This window comes from Marmota marmota, unplaced genomic scaffold, assembly GCF_001458135.2.
Source record: "Marmota marmota marmota unplaced genomic scaffold, marMar, whole genome shotgun sequence".
NCBI lineage: Eukaryota > Metazoa > Chordata > Mammalia > Rodentia > Sciuridae > Marmota > Marmota marmota.
In genome coordinates, this window is record NW_026000079.1 from 114948 (window position 1) to 121442 (window position 6495).

Consider the following 6495-nt stretch of genomic DNA (forward strand, 5'->3'; position numbering starts at 1 on the left):
CACCCCAGTAGAGGACGAGGTCCTGCCCTCCTAGGCTGCTATGCTTCACCCTGCAGGCCAGGCCAGCCACCTCCCCAGCTGCCACATCCAGGGTTGCTCGGAGATACCACGTCCCATCAGCATTGGGTAGGATGTCACCTCTCTGAGTGCCCTGCTGCTCCTCCTCACCTCGCATCCACATCACCCACACGGGCTTTGGGTAGAAGCCAGACAAGTAGCACACCAGCAACAGATGGCCAGGCCCAGGGCTTGGGCCACTGGACAGCCAGGCCTCAGGTTTCACTGCAAAGGACAGAAAAGACATTTAGACACAGACTCTAACATACACTAAGAGGCTCAGAACTCCACATGAGACTACATGGATACATCTTTCCCCCTTCTGGAAATGTCACTCAATATCCTCTTTTTATCCTGAATTTGACTTTAAAATAGAAAAATTCTTTGAGATGGGCTACAAGACTGACCTTGTCGCTGGAGATGAGCCTTCCCTGCATCTAGAAGACCCAAGGTGAAACGTGGGCAGGTGTCACTGAGGAGCCTCTGTAACCTCTGTGTGTAGTCTTGGTTCTGACTGAGCAGTTTGCAGACTTTCTGGGCCTTTCTTCCACCCTCTGGAGACGGTGACCATGCTTCATTCTGGAAACTCATGAAGTCAGATCCTTGGATAACTACCTGCTTGAAGCCTAGGAAGCCCTTTCCCAGCGTGCAGTTCACAGCCTGCTGTCACCTGTAGGTTAAAGGGATCTAGGGAAGAAGAGTCATGAATTAGAGGAGAAAATGAAGAAAAGGGAGAAAATGGGAATGATATGGAAGCAAAAAGACAACAGAAACAGAAGGGAGTTTGGCGAGTTTAGGGGAAGGACCCCAGTGTGGTTTGGTCAGAGGTTCACAGAAAGGGAAACTGGTAGGAGCTGGAGGTGGAGGAAGAGATGATAATGTGAGGAAGGGAGGGGACTGTTCAAAGGTGATAGCAATGGTGGGGGGGGGGACTTAATGGTTTCTATGACAGTTTACACAGGGAAGACTGAAGAGATTACATGGGAGAGAAAATCATGCTTTAAAGAGTCCACCAAAGAGTGAGGAAGCAGAAGGCACTTGATTGAAGGCCTGGGTAAAGGGGGCCACAGCATTCCTCTGAGGGGAGAGAATAACACACAGCCCTGCAGGCAATGACAGAGCAGTTCATAAGTGGCAAAAACTAATGCTTTTGAAGAATTGGGTTCTGGTTTATAGCACGTGCCCAGTGTATGGTTTCAGTTTTATGCTGGAGGGTGGAGTAAGATTCAGATCACAGAGAAGGTGTTCACTAGAGGAATAAAAGTTCACTGAGACGCCCCACTTCCCCTCCCTTTCTTCTCCCCATCAAGAGAACTGAGCTCACATTTAAACAATAATCTATCACTATAAAATTCCTGAGGTCTGGTGAAGTATATCTGGAAAAAACCTTTCCAGATCCACCAACTCCTTGTTACTGAAGTTGCCCCTGCACCAGGGAAACTGGTAAATGAAGGTACCAGAGCTGCTGTTCCAGCTGTGAGTCTGCAGCTCCCCCAACCAGCCTGAGCTCAGATGTACCCAGGAGTGGTTGTGAAAGGACGATGACTGGATGACATGAAAGGAGACAGACTCCTCAAACCCTGTGGCAAAAGAATAGATAGAATAGGCAGAAATGTGACATTGGGAGGGAGAGACTTGGGAAGGTCAGTTCCAGAATCTGGAAAAGTGGAGAGCCACCGTTACCTTAGCTGACATCTGCTGGTCCCCAGGGTCCCATGCTCTATCAACAGCCTCCATGAGAGCACAGAGGGCTTGAGTAAGAGCACACAGAATGGGGCCAGCTTGGCACTCGTTCTCTCCAGATGTGTGCAGGGGAAACTACCATCACCACACACACACACACACCCATCTGGTCAGTTGCCCCAGTTCTTACCAACATCACTGTCCCCTCCTGGGAAGAGAGCAGCGAGCAAGGGGAATAGCAGAAACAGCATGGCCCTTGAAGATGCTACTTCTTTTTCTCAGAGAAGTCGTCCTTTGATTTCTGTTGTAAACAAACCTACCCCACAGACCTCTCTTCTGACTTCCTTATTCAACCAACAGACAGACCTCTCCTGCCTGAAAATCTGCTTCCACTCCAAACCCTGACCACCTGCACAGTTTCCCATTTCCCCTGCTCTTCTGACTCTCTGCCCAGTCTTCCAACTTCTCTCATTGTTATGAAATTCCTTTCTGGTCATCTTCCCCTATTTCAACTGTTATGGGACAAGTCTTTTGTGGCCCTGAACAGTCACCTGACCACTAGGGGCATATTTTTCAGTCTTGTGGATGGAACCCAAGGTCTTAAGTATTTTCTGTCATTTTGTCCTGTTGACATTTTGAATTATCCCCCCACATGCTCTCTTCTCTACCCCATGCCCCACTCTGCCATATTCATATCTCTGACATCACCGGTTACTTTACTTACTTTTTCAGAGTCTCCTGTGATTGTCCTCCACAACAGTATAAACAATCACCAACTCTCCATTGTTCTTAGATTGGCCAGTAGCCATCACGGAAACCACAGGGACATGGACACATATACAGAAAGATTTCCTCTGAATTTCATTGATATATTTTCACTCAACAGTCACTTAGCACCTGCCAAGAACAAAGCATCTTGCTAAACTAATGAGTATCCAGTGGTTGATAGTGCAATTGTTTATTAAAGGATCTTTCAGTCTACATAGGGAGAAAAAGGCACCAAGAACTGTAAACCTTGGTGTGCTGGGTTCAAAGAGTAGAGTCTAGATTTTTTTTAAAAAATCCTGCTTGAAAAGTGTAATGTGGCTATCTTTAATGAATGTATGTCCAAACTGTATTTTTACTTCAGTGATTTGTTTGGGGTATTAGTTCTAATATTTTTTAATCCGATGTCCCCACCTAACAGAGTGACTGGCAAGTGGTAGGTATTTAGTAAATATTTGCTCAATGTTTAAATTACTTGAGTCCATGCATACAATTATTATATTTAGTTATGAAGGAGATCTTTAACATAAAACTTTTAAGGAAATTACAAAGGATACTTATAACCCTACATGATGAAATGAGTATCCTACTTAATTTGACTTAGGATAAAGCATGTTACTAAGCGTAAACTTTACGTACAGGGTTCTGCTAAACTTCCTACTGCTCATAATAAGAAACTAGCCAGAATTTGTAAAACGTTAAAACGTTAATAAAGTATTCTGAAATCTTTTACCCAGAATTCCCTTCTCATTGGTCCTACTTAGATGCTCCATAGTTATCTTGTCTTAAGACACTTGCTCCTGGACAGGGTTCCCTTCTTCTTTTATAGTGGTTTTGTTTGTTTGTTTGTTTGTTTGTTTGTTTGTTTTGGGGTCCGGAAAGGGGGGCAACAGGGGATGGGGGTGCAGTTACCAGGGATTGAACTCAGGGGCACTTGACCACTGAGCCACATCCCAGCCCTGTTTTGTATTTTTTTTATTTACAGAGAGAGACTGGCTTTGAACTCCCAATCCTCCTGTCTCGGCCTCCCAAGCTGCTGGGATTACAAGCATGTCCTACCATGCCCAGCTTTTATAGTGTTTTTAAATATTTAAGCTCTTAAATATGTGTAAATATCACCTTATAAATATGTTTGAGTATTCATTCACTGTCTTGGTTTCTAAGAAAACAAACAATCTCATACAAATTTAGGAAAGAAATAAATTTTTGAAAAGATAAGGGTGCAGAAAGCTGGAAAGAATTCCACTCCCACACTTGCAATTTTTAAAGGCTAAATAACCAAAATCACAACTTGATTGGAGGAGACTTGAAGTATCCGGGCAACATATGAACAACCCCCAAATCCAAGAAAAAACAGACTCCTCCAAGGAAGGATGGGAGGAAAACCTTGTGTACTTGGAACAGTTGAAAAACGCTATACAAGTCAGTTAAAAGAATCCGATAAAATTGGTAACAAATTACCAAAGGCCAAGATGGTTTTACAGAAGGCCATCATTCACAGACACAGGGAGAGTTCACACCAGTCTCCAGACTGTTTTTCACAGACCCAAGCAAGAGCCCCTGAAAGACTGGAATCTGAGATGAAATCAGATACATAATCTCATGACGCAATTGTGAGGAATGACAGCAGCTGGCTACATGGAAAGGTAGGAAATCCCAACAAGGTCTTTTTGCTTTATTTTCTACCCACAAAGAAAGCCTTAAGCTGACAGGGAGAGGCCAGAAATCTCTGCAGCCCTCAGGGTACAGGGGAAACCCCACTACACTTGGGGGAAAGAAAAAAGTGGAAAGAGACAAGATAGCACCCTGCTCCTAGACGAACAGAAGGAACCAGACTGCTAGGAAAAAGTCAGGAGCAATTCTATATCCCAAACCTACTGAGAGCCATAGCCAAATAGGAATGACGCATGGCATTTTTGGTTGAAAGGTGACCCCAGCAAGCCATTGAGATGATAATGATTATGTTAAGATGGGCATTCAATTGGAGATTAGACCCCTGCTGTCTGCCTAGGCCTGCTACTTTGGAGCTCTCCCGGGACTCCTGGAGAGTTCCCATTGGTTGGGGAAGTGCCTTAGGAGGGAATTCCGGAGGAGGGATTTCCTTTTGGTGTAGTGTGTCCCAGGAGAAGGCCCCGTGCGTGGCATTTTCGCGGGAGTTTTGGAAATAAAGTTTGTTCCTGCTTGAGTGGCTCGTGATTTTGTGCCCAGCCAGACTGCGGCACAAACCCAAAATATAAAAAACAAGTCACCTGCTTAGCAATGAGATGAAACAAGACAGTGCCTTTCATCCCTCTCCCCAGCAGCATAGCAAACAGCCAGCAGCAAGATCACTCCTACAATGACATTCTTCACCCAATTACAAAAAGCAGTCCTTCAATTCATTTAGAAAAATAGCAGACCCAGAGCAGCCAAAGCAATTCCAAGCTGTAACAGTAGTGCTGGAGGCGTCACAGTATCCAACCTCAAGCTAAACCACCGAGCTAGAGTAACAATAACTTCAGGATACTGGCATGGTAAACAGACACATAGACCAATGGAACGGAACAGAAATCAGAGACAAATCTGAACAGATGTAGCCGTCTGATCTTTAACAAAGATATATGTCCAAGAAAAGTCTTTTTTTCTTCTTTTTTGGACAAATGGTGCTGGGAAAGCTAGAAATGCCTATGTAGAAGAAGAAAACTAGATCCTTCTCTCTCACACTGCACAAAAGTCAACTCAAATGGATCAAAGACCTAGGACTTAGACCAGAAACTTGACGACTCCTAGGAGAAAACTTAGGATCAGCACTCTAACATTCAGAAGCAGGCAATGACTTCCTCGGTAGAACTTCTGAGTCTCAGGAAATAATACCAAGAATTAATATATGAGATGGCATCGAATTAAAAGTTTCTTCACGGCCAAGGAAACAAGAGCATGAAGCAAGAACCTACAGAATGGGAAAAAGATTATTTGCCATCTACTTCTCCAAGAGAAGATTAATATCCCAAACACACAAAGAACTCAAAAACCTTATACACACACAGACACACACACACACACACACACACACACACCAAAAAAATCAATTAACCCAATCAAAAAATCAGTAAAAGAATTAAACAAGCCAAGTGTGGTGGTGCATGCCTGTGATCCCAGCAAGCTCAGGAGGCTGAGGCAGAAGAAATGCAAGTTCAAATCCAGCCTCAGCAAAAGCAAGATGCTAATCAACCCAGTGAGACCCTGTCTCTAAATAAAATACAAAATAGGGATGGGGATGTGGCTCAGTGGTTGAGTGCCCCTGAGTTCAATCCCTGGTACCCCCCACCAAAAAAAAAAGTAACTAAATGGATATTTCTCAAAAGAAGAAATAAAAATGGCTGACAATTACATGAAAAAAATTTTTGACATCTTTAGCAATCAGAAAATGCAAATCAAAACACTAAGATTTTACCTCACTTCAATTAGAATGGCAACCAATGAGAATACAAATAATAATGAATGCAGGATAAGATGGGGGTGAAAACAGTGATATAGACACTACAGTGTTTACAGCAGTTCAATTCACAATAGCCTAGCTAAGGGACCAACCTATGTACCTATCAACAGATGAACAAATAAAGAAAATGTGGTAAATACACACAATGGAATATCACTCAACCTTAAAGGAGAATGAAATTATGGCATTTGTTGATAAGTGGATAGAACTGGAGACTAACACACTAAATGAAATACGCCAGTCCCAAAGACCTAAAAGCCAAATGTTCTCTATGACACACAGATTCTAACACACAACAAGTGGGGGAAGAGAGAGAATAGAAGTTTATTGGAATAGACAAAGGAGAATGAAGGGAAGGGAGGAGGATGGGAATAGGAAAGACAGTAGGACAAATTGGACATCACTTTCCCAAGTCATATAAGAATACATGACCTGTGTAACCCCACATCATGTACAACCACAAGAATGGGAAGTCATACTCCATGTATGTATGTCAATAATTAATATTTATA

General features: G+C 43.2%; 1 pseudogene; it reads right to left on the reverse strand.

Annotated features, from left to right (window-relative positions):
* LOC107156573 overlaps positions 1-2075 on the reverse strand; it is a 29989-nt pseudogene extending 27914 nt beyond the window's left edge.
* Between the last annotated feature and the right edge of the window lie 4420 nt (positions 2076-6495).